Source organism: Alnus glutinosa, chromosome 5 (genome assembly GCF_958979055.1).
Source record: "Alnus glutinosa chromosome 5, dhAlnGlut1.1, whole genome shotgun sequence".
In the NCBI taxonomy this organism is placed as follows: domain Eukaryota; kingdom Viridiplantae; phylum Streptophyta; class Magnoliopsida; order Fagales; family Betulaceae; genus Alnus; species Alnus glutinosa.
The window spans coordinates 18,685,797-18,700,910 of NC_084890.1; positions in this window are offsets into that span (position 1 = coordinate 18,685,797).

The window sequence follows — 15,114 nt, forward strand, 5'->3', positions numbered from 1 at the left end:
TGTTTGTTTGTTTGTTTGTTTATTTGTCTTTTTGTTGATTAAGCATGATTACATCGCAACTATGGTTTGCATATCATTGGTTTGTTTAACATGTTGAACACTGTATATCATTAGAAATCTGAATCTTTTGACTCACCTGCTGGATTAGAGAGACTTCACTTGTTTGAATTATTTCTCACAAGCACATTAGCATTGGTTTTGTGAGGTATGAGATTTGAATTGAGGAATGTGTATCTTGAGATTTGTAAGATGATTTGTTGATGAAACCTTGGCTTAAATTTTTTTAAAAAAAAAAGAAAAAAGAAAAAAGAAAAAGAAAATCAATAATATCATCAGTTTGATTTCTCATTGAGTAACCGGGGCTCTTGCCTCATTAAACATTGATTGTTCACATAAAAAGATGAAAAATTCAATTTGGTTGATCGTATGGCTAGTTTGACTTCATAGCCTTTTTTACTTGAGTAATTAAGCCATTAGGGATGTTTCTACATCTAGTGCCCTAAAACCATCTGGTTTGGGAGTCACTGGCCCAACACTCGTTACATAGGTTAATTAGAAAGCTTAAGGGGGTCAGACATTGCACAGGCTACAGAAAATTTTTTTTTTAGTATTTTGGCCTCATCCTGGACAAAATCACTTATGTGTAAAGATGCTGTAAACAGGGATTTCATTATTCAAAAGTGTTCACAAGTCAGAAGAATTCAGAGTCCCTATCAGTCGTTCGGACGATCGTGCCATCTCGTCCAGACGCTCATCTGTCCACTTTTCCGTTCGTTCGGATGCCAAACAGACCAAGCATCATCCGTCCGGATGACGTGGAATTCCGTCCGGACCCTCCACTGAGTCGAGAAGTTTCTGTCCAGCTTGCATCCGTCAGGAAGTCTCAGCAGCCCGTCTGGACACCTCTCAGTACTTGACCAGCTTCAGATTCTTTCCAAGTTCAAATATGGGAAGACTGATTCAACCGTTCGAACGATGTGGTATCCTGTCTGGACGCGCGTCTCCTTAAGGCAAGAATCACAATTCAAATGTCACCGTCCGGACGTCAGTCAGCATTGGTCCGGATGTGCGTTCAACAAAAAAGGAAATTGCCGATTCGACTTCAACCGTTCGGACATCTGTCAGCCTTGGTCCGGACGCGCGCATAGCAGATATGGAAATTGCGTGTTGAAGTTCAGCTGTCCGGACGTTCATCTCCCATGGTCCGGATGCTCAAAGCCTTATATGGAAGTACTTGCAGCGGACATGCGACCGTCTGAACGACTGTGTCTCACCGTTCGGACGCGGCTCTTAAACAGGAAAGATTTTCAGCGAAATTTTTGGAAAAACCTGTCACACAGTTGTCCGTCCAGACGGCCCAGGTTCACTGTCCGGACGGCCTCCGTACATATTACTGCAGTCGCCCATTCTACTCCTCAGCCTATAAATAGAGGCCCCTGAGCATTGAGAACTGCAAGAATTCGATATTGAATTCCACAACAGCTCAGAGAAGTTCAAGTTCCCTCTGAAGCCGTTACAAATGTGTTGTGCTACATCTGAAGTCTATCTTAGGGGTTGGCCCTAAGGTAAAGAATTCCATTGAAGACCCCTTCAGGTTGGAGACCTGGTTGGGAAGCATTCGTGTTGGGTTACACGTTAGAGAGCAAGGTATGACCATTGCATCGGGTATATGTGAGTGTTACTATCTTGTATCTAGCTTTGTCTTCTGAATAGTGAAATTCCTGGGTTTGGTTGCCCCGGAGTGGTTTTTCTCTTGATTGAGTTTCTACTTCGTTAACAAAAATCCTTGTCTTTTACTTTCCGTTGTGCTTAATTTTTGTTAACACTTGTGCACACACTTGCTATTTACTTTTAGAAGTCAATTTCAATTTTAAAAAAAAATATATAAATAAATAAAAAAAAAAAGAAAAAGAAAATCAATAATATCATCAGTTTGACTTCTCATTGAGTAATCGGGCCTCTTGCCTCACTAAGCATTGAATGTTCGCTTCAAAAGATGAGAAATTCAATTTGTTTGATTGTATAGCTAGTTTGACTTCGTAGCCTTTTTGACTTGAGTAATTAAGCCCTTAGTGATGTTTTTACATTTAATGCCCTAAAATTAGAAAGTTTAAGGGAGTCAGACTTTGCACAGCCTATTAAAAAAAAAAAAAAAAAAAAAAAAAAAAAAAAAAAAAAGAACTTTTTGATTTAAGCCTTGGTCATTTTCATCTGATGAGATTCCTATGAATTTTGAGGTACACAAACTTTGAGAAAAATTGAAACTTCATGAGTCTATGTTAGTCTCACATTGCACACATTTGAGCTTGAGTTATCTCAATTTTTTATGCCCTGATGACGTGATTGTGATGTTCATCTTGTTAAACTTGCTCATGATATATGAACCATGTGTTTGTGTGGAAGTCATTGTTTGAAAATAACATAGTGCTTTAAAATGTTTGTGGGTATCATTCTTGGCAAACCCTCACAAGACTTCACTTTTCCTCTAGAGAGTCATAGAGGTTTAAAAAGCTTGTTACATATGCTAAATGCAATCATTTCTCCCACGAAAGAGGATTTATGTTTCAAGCTTTGATTTTATGTTTTGTTTTGCTAAGGGACTAGCAAAATGTAAGTTTGGGGGTATTTGATGAGTGCCAAATATTGTACATGTGGACCCCTTAATTTGTATTTACTAAACCTTTAGTTTTGATATTTTCTAATGTTTTTTGTTAGTTTTGGTATTTTAGTATTTTGCAGGTCATTGAGAGAAAACAATAGCTTTAAGGTGAAAGAAAACACACTTTGAGAAGACCTAGATGATGTGGTTATGTTCAACCAAATCAAGGAGAGGACTAAATCGAAGTTTCTCTAATTGGAGTCAAAATCGGATTGGATCAAATTTTAGATTCTGCACATGTCATAGTATTTTGAACTTAAGTTTCTGTTCAAGTATCGGATTAAAGTGAAACAAGCAGCATTGGAAAGATAACTCAAAATACTACAAATCATTGTCAAATAGGATTTTCCTAATTCGGAGGTATGCTATGCCAAAAGTTCCTCTCAATAAAAGACCAAAAATCTGGACGAAATTGAAATCATTTCCTTCTTGGATTGAGTTTTGAATCTCCTACTCAAACTAGAAGACTAACCTCCGATTTTTCTAGAAATTCTAGGGCTTCTAGGATTTGTTTTCTCCCTATAAATAGACCTCTAAACCTCAAGAAGAGGTGAGAGCTAGAGACCAAATATTTTTTCTTCTTTTTAGTTTATTTTTTTTCTTTAGGTTAGGTTTTATTTTCAATAATCATGTGTAGCTAGATTTTCAACTAAGGTTGAGGATGAAGCCTCACCATTGAAGAAGAACAATATTTTCATGTAAGTTTATACTATCCGATTTTATGTGTTTTTTATTTCTAATTGTTCTTCTTCAATTCAATTATTGAGATGATTCATCTATTGTGATTTACGGATGCATATGATAATTTGAGATAGTTTCATTTAAATTGATTGCTTGAGTTTTTATTTATCAAAACGTTGGATATTCATTATGTTTCATTCTACGGATACATTTGATGATTTGGTTTAAACTGGATATTTTTTGTGATTTGTGCAAAGAATGGATTCATTGAATGATTTAATGATTTTTTGAAGCATAATAGAACATACATAAGATTTGTATGGTGAGAACTTTGGATGTGTATTGATGAATATGAGAATATGTTGCTATGATTTGGTGTGTATGGATTCCAAAACCTTAGTATATTTTCTTTTGTTTTATTTTACTTTATTAAGTTTATGTTTTTTTTTTCTTTTCTTTTCTTTTTTTTTTTTTTTTATCGAAAATCAAATTCTCAACTTTTTTTTGGAACTAGGTTAAGATTTAATTAGTTTAGACATAAATTTGTTTTTCAAAAACACAATTCCCTGTGGGATCGACCTCGCACTTGCATTCCATTAACTGCAAACGATTCGTGCACTTGCGAGTACAATTAAAATTCAAGCATGCTCTGATACCAATTGAAAATTAATATGACTCCTAATTTACCAAGTGTGTGCAAAGTGTGCAACAAAATATCACAATGTGGAAATTAAAGAGACAGATATTTTGTTGACTAAGTGGAAACTCAATTAAGATAAAAATCACTCCGAAGCAGCCAAATCCAGGATATCCACTATTTAGAAGACAAAGCTAGTACATGGACAGTAACACTCACATACCCGATCCAACGATCGTATCTAGCACTCTGGCGTGTAACCTAACACGAACGCCTCCCAACCAAGTCACCTAGTTGAAGGAGTTTTCAATGGAATCATTTACCTTAGAGCTAACCCCTAATATAGACTTCAATTCAGCGCAATAACAACACTTGGCAACGAGTTGAGAGTAAGCGGATCAGCATAATAACTACAATGCCTTGAATTTGAGCCTGCAAATTCGTAAGCAGAAACCTCAAGTTTCCACGTGATATTACTACATTAGAGATAAACTCTCACAGCGGAATATATTTTTTTCTTCTAAAGACTTTGGAATTGATAGTATAACACATTGGAGCTGACTGAAATACCTTGATACATTTATTAAAAGTAATTTAGGTTTATCTTTACATGCCAAATGCAAACTAAGTGCATCAAAATTAGTGCCACAGACAGCATATAAGCATATAACATGAAACATGCCAAACATGACATCATTATAAATATTTACATGCCATAAAACAAAACACACATAAATACAACTAGTAATTTCTAAGCTAGTACATAATAGTTCAATAATGGTTTCAAAAACCATCAAAATTGGCATATGGGTCCTTGCCTACACCCTTTAGATCTACATCAGTAATTATGCAAATATGACATCATCATATTTACATAGACAAACAAGTGACTCATCCATTTTCATAACTAAGTTACCGTCAGATTAATAACAGTTCTTAAAGAATACAAATGCAAAAGTTGTATGAATATGCATCGTAGTAACCATTTAGTCTGTGTTTTATGATCATCTTTTTTCAAGCCTCTCGTTCTAGGTTATCTGAACCCGTTCACGTCCATTGCCTCCCGCTTAAAGTCTTACCTATTTTTACTAGAATCCTACCGGTCCCAGCATTAGTTATATATTAGGACTTTGGACACCCTTGGGTCACTTTGAACCCCTTGGGTCCATGGATTAGCCTTCCTTCCACTTGCTACTACATCAGCTTGTTGATGGCTATCTCCTCAGCCATTTTATTAATTGGACACAACATGAAATGCATGAACAAACACCCATGCAATGAACACACACCACACAATCCTAATGAAACATAGAATCACCCCAGTAAGTACATCCATACTTACACTCTTCTTCGTGTAGTTCCTTAGACTTATTTTCTGCATATAAATCTATCCATACAATAATATATATATATATATATATATATCAATTATCTATCAAACAAATCATCGTTTATAGACCCTTATCTCTTTATATTTATTATTATCCATCACTTCATTATGTTTGAGACGATCACTTTTAACAATCTTAAAGCCTTGGTTCATGATTTGATGACGAGGCTATATGACCAATACCACCAAATATGAACTTGAAGGGTTTAAAGTATATCATAAGGACATAAGAGTAAATACGATCAACTCATGAAAGTCATAAGATCAGTCATGAGGACAATGGAATGTAAAAGGAAATATAAATACGATCAACTCATGAAAGTCATAAGATCAGTCATGAGGACAATGGAATGTAAAAGGAAAATATAAATACGATCAACTCATGAAAGTCATGAGGACAATGAAATGTAAAAGAAATTTATATTACTCTTTACTTTAAATCTTGTATCTCTTAAGCTTATTGGATCTTTAAACAACTCATAAAACAAGTAATGAAATCAAATAGTAAGAAGGAGATGCCAAGTGGTTCATAAGATATTCATTTGAAAGTTTCACATTCAAACTATGTCTTTTGAGTTTTCGGATTCGATATAGTGGAAATGAATCAAACGCTTTCTTAGGAATATCCAAGAACTCACTCCATGCATCAAGATCACTTACCAAGTTGATTTGGAGGGAAAAACCTTCAAGAACACCAAAGTGGTCGTGTGGTAGAAGGAGGGAAAAATGAAGAGAAAACCAAAGCAAAGGCTTTCATGAAAGTTGTCTATGATTTGTGTGGAAAAACAAAGACCCTCGTATGCTTATTTATGGAAGGCAAGTAGTGGTATTAGGTGCAAAATGTAATAAAAGTATTAACTTATTGGATGATTTCTTGCAAACTAGTCCTTATTTTATTTTTATTATCTATTTAAATTTTAGGATTTTCGTCCAAATTGATGGCAGCCTACTTCGAACAATTTTTTGATTGCCAAACCTACTCCAATTGACATAAATTTTGGAGGGTAGATAGATGACTTCATGACAAACACTTTCTCTTTTTGGTTCGACTCATTTCGAGTTCATTTTGACTCAGTTCTAGTCCAGTCAATGTTTCTATCTACTTTTTATGTTTACACTTGCTTTACTGATTTTTCTTTCTTTTCGTGATTACTCTTGTGATTTTATTGAGATCTTTTATTTTTTCATCATTACTCTTGACTTCTATACAAAAAGGTTCTAGAACCATGGTGATATTTTTCTATGACAGTTTTTTTATTTAATTCGACAGTTGGGTCATTTAAGCTCGGGTTAAAAAGTCAACTGGTGGACTTTTTACTAACTTTTATCATATGATAGATCTTTCTTTTGTGACCACAACGGTTTTTTAATCAACCAAATCTGATTTCGTTTGACCTATTTTCGGTTCAATCAAAGTTTAAAGCTTAAATGTTACTTATTGGTCTTAAAGGTTTTAAGGTTTGATCTTTAAGTTTTCAAAACAACTTTAGGTTTGGTTATAAAAACCCATGGATATTGTCTCCTCAACAATATCAATGATTTCTTAAGAGATTGAATTTCCTGGCCGTTACAATAGCTTCTAAAATAAACTCTCTAAGTACTTCGGAATTCACTACCGAATTCTTGCAAAATAGATGCCTAGGGGTCTCTATTTATAGGCCACAAAAACCTATATTGTGTTTGATGCAATTTTGCTAGTCGGCGTCCGGACGGTAGTTGAAGGCGTCCGAATGGACAACTTTGCGATCGGCTTTCCAAATTCGCTTGAAATTCTTTCCTGAATTGAGCCGCGTCCAGACCATAGAGATTGATGTCTGGATGGTTGAACTTCTGCGGCACACAATTTTTATATTAAGACTTGCGCGTCTGGACCATGGAGACTGACGTCCGAACGATTGAACTTTGTATGCACGACTTGCCTTATCAAGGATAGCACCCGGAAGGGAACACACTTCGTCGGATGGTTGTAGCTGTCTTCCCATATCTGTGTTTTGGAAAGAAATTGTTTGATTTGTCAAACACTAAAAGGCGTCCGGCCGTGTTGTTGAGACGTCCGGATGGATGCAACCTGGAGCAGTTCGAAGCTTCTAGACACAGAAGAAGGTCCGAACAAAAAGTTCTCGTCGTCCGGACGGAATATCAAGTCAGCCGAACTGATGCAAGGGATCCAATTTTTCTGACTTGGAATTTGTGCAGAATCTTCTAGAAGTATAATTCTGAATAAGAAGACTCTGAAAATAACTAAATCCCTGTTTAAAAACATCATTACATAGAAGTGATTTTGTCCAATAGAATGCAGCCAATCACAAACTAACACACTCTACTTTAGGTTTAGCTGTTCATCACTCCTAATCTCTCTATCTTTTGGGATAGGCCTATCCAAGAGTCTTGTTGTCTTGGCTTGAGGCTCACAATTCTCCATGGGCCGGTGCTAGCCTTCAGGCCCAATGCTTTTCAAATGGACCGGAGAGATTGAGATTATTCCCAACACTTATCACATCAGCTATTAAAATATAAAGTGACATAATACTTATCATATTTACAAATTAATGCAGTAATTTATGTCATTTATTATGCCAATCATTATAATATATGAACGGTGGTTATGTAATAATAATTTTTCTTAAAATTTGTATGGACTAAATTTGTAAACGAATCATATATATGTAATAGGGGAATCAATAGGAGGAGAGCCTATAATTGTGATATGTGGCATCTCATTTAGTTCTCAAGTATACCTATTTTGTGTTAAACATGCGTTTAGTTTTCGTTTCCTAGAAAATAATTGGTAGTTTTTAATTGGCTATATTCTGTTAGACAAAATCACTATTATGTAAGTCTGCTGCCTTAACAAGGATACCGTATTTATCAGAGTCTTCAGAATATTCAAGAGTTAATTCCTTTAAAGTGGAAAGCCTTAATATGACAAGTATTAGTGTCATCGGCTCAAAAAAGGCAATTTCCAAGCATCAGAAAGATTCTACGCAGTTTACAACTCAGCAAAGTCGGTCCCCTACTTACCATCCTGACAGCCCAAAGAAAGATTCCGGACGCCCATCAATGTTCGAAGAAGTGTTCAAACACCTTAGCAGACACCAACCATAGGAACTCATGTTCGCATAGATGTTCGAACAGCCTAGCGAAGAGCAACTCCCGAGAGCACTTGTTTTCACAGGTGTCTGAATGGCAAATTGAAGGCTATGAATAGTGAACATTGCAAGCAACCTCCAGATGCTAGTGCTATAACGTCTGGACTCGATGACTGAAGATTAATGAAGAATCGTATGATTTGAAGTCAATTGCTGCTTGCCGTCTGGATGCTCATTGTCTAAGTCCAGATGCCGCCTAGAGAACATAGAATCAGACTTATATTAGGTTTTCTATAACCTATAAATAGAGGTCTCTAGGCATGTATTATTCAAGAATTTGGTATTGAATTCCTTTGTACTAAGAAATGGTGTTTAGGCAAAAACAAAGATATTTGCTAGCTCTCTTAGGATGGTTCGTGTGTGATTTGATCAACTTTGAACTCTAGCGTAAGGAGGAGCCCTAAGTTAAAGGATTCTATTGAAGACCCTTTCAGGTAGGAGACCTGGTTGGAAAGCATTCGTGTATAGGTACACATCAGAGTGCACGAAATGACCACTGCATAACGGGTATCTGAGTTCAAGTGCTTTGTTACTAGTCTTGTCTTCTGAATAGTAGAAATCTTGGGTTTGGTTGTCTCGAAGTGTCTTTTCTCTTAACTGAGTTTTCACTTCGTTAACAAAATATTTATGTTCTTTAAATTTTGCATTTAGATATGTTGTTATACAATTGATAACACACACACATGATAAATTAGAAGTTTATTATATTTTTCAATTGGTATCAGAGCTTGGTACATTCTTTTTAGATTAATTTCTTGAGTGTGATCTTTGACTTCTAATTATTTTATCATGTCTCAAACTCTTAATTTCGTTTCTGCCTTTGATGGCACGAATTATGGTTATGGGAAAGCTCATATGTATTTCTTTTTAAAATCCATTAATGTTTGACAGATTGTAGAATTTGGTTGGACTAAGCCAGAGGCTACAGCTGCCGGACTAACTGTTCAAAAAAGTGCACGACTTTTCAATTATAAAGCCCTCCATGCTCTATGTCAAGCTCTTTCATCGTCTGAATTCGCAAGAATTTCAATCTGTGAATTCACTCAAGAAGCGTGGCAAATTTTGAAAACAACATATGAGGGCACAAAAATTGTTAAATCTGCTAAGATCCAAATGTTGATTTCAAAATTTGAAAAAATTAAGATGTTGGAAGATGAGATATTCAATAAGTTTTACACCAAGATCAGCGACCTGAGAAACTTGATGGTGAGTCTCAGGAAGAACATCTCTGATGTAAAATTCATTAAAAAGATACTAAGATCTCTGCCTGAGCGTTTCAGAATAAAAGTAACTACCATTGAAGAAAGCAAGGATCTTGAAGAGATGAAGATTGAAGAGTTGGTGGGATCTGTTAGTATTTTGGCCTCATTCTGTGTTTGGACAAAATCACTTATGTGTAAAGATGCTGTAAACAGGGATTCCACTTGTCACAACATTTTCAGAAGACTCTGCATTGCGAAAAAGATAGAAGATTTTCAATTCCCTGTCAGCCGTCCAGACGACGTGTCATCCCATCCGGACGCCCATCTGTCCACTATTCCATCAGTCCGGACGATATGGTATCCCGTCCGGATGCGCGTCTCCTTAAGGAAAGAATCGCAATTCAAATATCACCGTCCGGACGTCAGTCAGTCTTGGTCCGGACGCGCGCTCATCAGTTAAGGAAATTGCCGATTCGACTTCAACCGTCCGGACGTCTGCCTCTCTTGGTCCGGACGCACACATAACAGATATGGAAATTGCGTGTTGAAGAATTGCCGTCCGGATGTTCATCCCCCTTGGTCCGGATGCGCTAAGCTTTATATGGAAATTACTTGTAGCGGACATGCGACCATCTGGACATCAGTGTCTCACCGTTCGGACGCAGGTCTTAAACAGGAAAGATTTTTAGCGAAATTTTTGGAATATCCTGTCGCACAGTTGTTCATCCGGACGGCCCAAGTTCACCATCCAGACGGCGTCTGTACATATTACAACAATCGCCCATTCTGCACCTCAGCCTATAAATAGAGGCCCCTGGGCATTGAGAACTGCAAGAATTCGGTATTGAATTCCACAAGAGCTCAAAGAAGTTCAAGATCCCTCTGAAGCCGTTTCAAGTGTGTTGCGCTACAACTGAAGTCTATCTTAGAGGTTGGCTCTAAGGTAAGGAATTCCATTGAAGACCCCTTCAGGGAAGAGACCTCGTTGGGAAGAGTTCGTGTTGGGTTACACGTCAAAGAGCAAGGTACGACCACTGCATCGGTACATGTGAGTGTTACTATCTTGTATCTAGCTCCGTCTTCTGAATAGTGGAATTTCTGGGTTTGGCTGCCCCAGAGTAGTTTTTCTCTTAATTAAGTTTCCATTTCGTCAACAAAAACTATGTGTCTTTTATTTTTCGCTGTGCTTGATTTTTGTTGACACTTGTTGCAACACTTTATTTTTAGAAGTCAATTTCGATTTTCAGGATCTCTTCAAACTTATGAGCATTCCCTGCCCCCAGTCAGAAAGACAAAGGCAATGGCCCTCAAGGCATTTAAGAAGAAAAACAGAGTCTTCTCTGATAAAGACTCCGACAATGAAAAAGAGGATGTAGTTGCTATGCTCGCAAAAAACTTCAGAAGATTGATGAAAAATCCAAGATTCAAGAAGAAGTTCTCTGAAAGACTGAAGGGTAACCCAAAGGGAGCCAAGCCAGAAGAAGAGAAGAAGGATCCAAGTGGTCCTCAGTGTTTTGAATGCTCTGACTTTGGGCACATGAGGGTTGATTATGGGAATCTCAAGCAGGCTAAGGGTAAGGTCTACAACGCTACTCTCAGCGAATCTGAAGAAGAGGAGACCTTAGACAAGGATCAGAAGTTTCTGGCCTTTGTAGCACCACGCGAAGAATCTGAGGGGTCACAGTCCTACTACTTAGAAAGCAGCGATGAAGACAGGGAAGAACTAAAAGAGGCTTACAAAGTCCTCTATGTGAAATTCTTAAACTTGAGGGAGACACGCCAACAACATGTGCAGGAACTGAATAGTTTGCAGATTGAGAAGAGTTCCTTACTTCCCAAGATCCAAGATTTAGAAGAAAAGTTGTTGGAGACACAACTGTAGTTGGAGAGAGTTACTGATGAAAAGTCGAACCACATGTTATCAATCCAGAAGAGCCTAATAGACAAGACAGGACTCGGGTATATAGCCTTTACTTCTTATATCCCCCTACTTCCAAGACTGTGTTTGTCAAATCCACAGTCCCCAAGCCTCCACCCACTTGTGTGGATAAGGGAAAGACTATCATTGGTAGAGATGTTCCAGCTGTTACAAAGGCCACTCAGAAGCCTCCTGCCATTAGAGGGCCACCTATATGCCACCACTGTGGTTTAAGTGGTCACATCTGACCCAAGTGTTCTCTTCTCAAAGTTCAGAGATCAAAGGTCAAGAAGGAGCTGCCAAGACAAGCTAGATCCGGCACTAGACCTTCGGCAGGGCATCAGGCTCCGCAGAAACAGCGGCGACTGCAGCGATTTGCTCCTGCCAATCAGAATGGCAAAACCAACAAGAACAAATCAAGGCACTACAAGAAGAAGCTACAGAAGCCCAAAAGCGAACAATTTTATGAGGGGTTGCCTATTTTGATAAGGAGCTTGCTGAGATGGATGGACAACCAGTTGAAGGCCGGTCAACAACCACCATGGGTAAGGCATGTATGGGATAGAAAGGATGAGGTCATTCACCCCTGGAGGAGGAGTGGACTCACCTAGTTGGTGAGGTTACACATGCCTAGGATTTGGTTCCTAATCCTAGAGCATATCAGGTTTGCTTGCATTGCATTGGTTTCTCCTTGTCATATTTTTTACATATGCCTTGCATTCTAGGAACCATATTTGTTTTATCTCCAAAATTTTCTTTTGTTGTCTTGAGAAAACTTCTACAGGTATTTTATGAGGATGACAAAAAAAGCACGTCGGACGGATGTTATTCTGTCTTGGTAGTTATTGACCTCTCTCCCTGAGGACAAGTTTGATCTTACCTCACATGCTAGGACTAGATACTGTTTCTTTTCCTCATAGCATGTCTTTGTTGTTTTTTTGTCTTATATTTTTTTCAACATTAAAAATAAAAATAAAAAATAAAAAATGGGGGAGAGTATGCAGAATTTTATTTTATTTTATTTTTCCTATTGATAGCTTTTCAGACATCACATGTATTTTTTCCTGATATCTCAGTTCATTATGCATTGATGAAATATGCTTATATATGTTTGAGAGTTTATGTTTGATATCTGCTAAGTTTTCTTGCTGCATCTTAATGTTAGATAGTTTTCTATTCTCATGCAATGAAATTGTGCACTATCCAAAGCTCCCCTAAGGTACATTTTTTTTACTCTCTGATTTTTAGCTTCTACAAAGTCTGATGAGAAAGATTTTTTTTTGCGAAGAAGGTCAAATTGACCAACTCTCTAGTTGAAACTAGAACCCATAAATTTTGGCATTCCTTCTAGGTTGCAGCACCAAGTGATAAAAAGTATTTAAATTTCAGTAAATATGGATATATGAAAAGATCCACTGCTTATTGTGCTATTAAATCTGTTCTTCCACTTGTCCCTATAGAAAGAGCAAGTGACCAAATCATTGCGGAAATAGATGGTCACTAATAGACTAAGTAAAAGAAAAGTGCTGGATCTTAGGGGGAATGTATCAAATGAGGGTGGCTAGGCCCTAGTAAAATTAGGTTTGACTTTTGACTGATCCAACATTGATTTTCTCTCTTGTTTAGAAAATTCAATTGTTTTAAACCATATCAGCGAACATCATGCCTTATTGAGAAAGCTTTCACACACACACACACACACACACGCATAGCATGAGTTGAGTAAGCTATTTAAAAGTTCTATCTGGAGGGAAATTTATACTCATTGATTACTTGACTCTCAAATTATATGTTTGCATATTTTTGAATTGCTATTTGACTATTTTATCAGTTTTCAAAACATGCGTGTTCTGAAGCTAACCTTAGGGAAAATTATTTTTCTGCAAATTTTTCTCTAATTTTAGCTTTTCGATGTGGTGAGTCCAGACGGACTTGGTTTAAAGTCTGGACGCGTTCAAGCCTATCGACTATTGAGCTAGAAGTGTGACATCCAGACGAGTTACTAACACGTCTAGACGCGATCCCTGCAGGTATAAATCCATCACTTTCTCGTACAGGCTGCTACACACCTTTCTTCACAAAGTCGTTTTTACTTTTGTTTTGTACATTTTTCTCGTGTTTTATATTGAGTTGTTGGCTATTTTTTTCTTTTTTGCATTTTATCATCTTATTTCAGGTACTTTTACTGTTTTCCTTGATTCTTTTATAGTTTTTATGCTTTTTGGAATTTAGGAATAATTGTTTTGGACTTTTATTGAGATAATATGCATGATGTAATTATTCTGCTGCCTGCTGGGGTTGGACTTGACTTATCTGTATTATTGGATTGCTTTATTTTCATATGTAAAAGTTTTGGGCATCCAATTTACAGCCGTTATAATGCCAAAAAAATTTGGACCTAACAGGATCTAATTTTGTTGGTGTTATTTTTTTTTTTTGCATCTATTTGTTTAAATATTTGCAGGACAATGTCGGCTAGTAGTTCCTAGCACAGAGTCCGCCAAAGGACTAAGGAAGGTCTTGAAGCTACCAGAGCCAAGGTGGAAAATAGGCAGGTGCTTATTGAGCGAAATGTTGTGAGAGCTGATATCATGGTTACTCCTTTCGACTTATATTTTAGCTAGTCTGGGAGAACCATTTGGGCTATCTTTACTCCTGCTCCGGCACCGTTTATCCCAGATTGGTTCGGGATTTTTATGGTTATATGGAGGTGGTCAAGGATGACCAGAGCGGTCTTACTCTGCAGACCACAGTCAGAGGCATTACCTTCAGAGTGGATCCTGCTCTCATCGATAGATTCATTGGGGTTGACCCCATTCCTTTTAAGGGTATTCCATTCCCAGACTCTGTGGATCCCCTTTCCATTGAAGCATTTCTTGATTTCTTTGCTCCTCATCGAGCTCATGATAGAGTCACTCACTCGATCAAGATCGGCCTGTTACAGCTCAACAAGGATACCGTATTTATCAGAGTCCTCAGAATATTTTGGAGTTAATTCCCTTAACAAGGAAAGCTAAGATATGACAAGTGTCAGTATCATCATCTCAAAAAAGGCAATTTTCAGGCTTCAAGAAGATTCTGTGCAGTTTACAGCTCAGCAAAGTTGGTTCCCTACTTACCGTATAGACGGCCCAGAGGAAGCGTCTGGACACCCATCAGTGTTCGAAGAAGTGTCTGAACACCTCAGCAGACACCAACCACAGGGAACACATGTTTGCATAGATGTCAGGATAGCCCAGCGAATGTCAACTCCCGAGAGCACAAGTGTTCGAACGGCAAACTAAATGCTGTGAATAGTGAACATTGCAAGCAATCGTCCGGACGCTAGGGTTATACGTCCAGACTCAATGAATGAAGATTAATGAAGAATCATGTGATTTGAAGTCAGTTGCTACTTGCCGTCCGGACACTCATTTTCTAAGTCCGGATACCGCCCAGAGAACTCCGAATCATACTTGTATTAGGTTTTTTGTAGCCT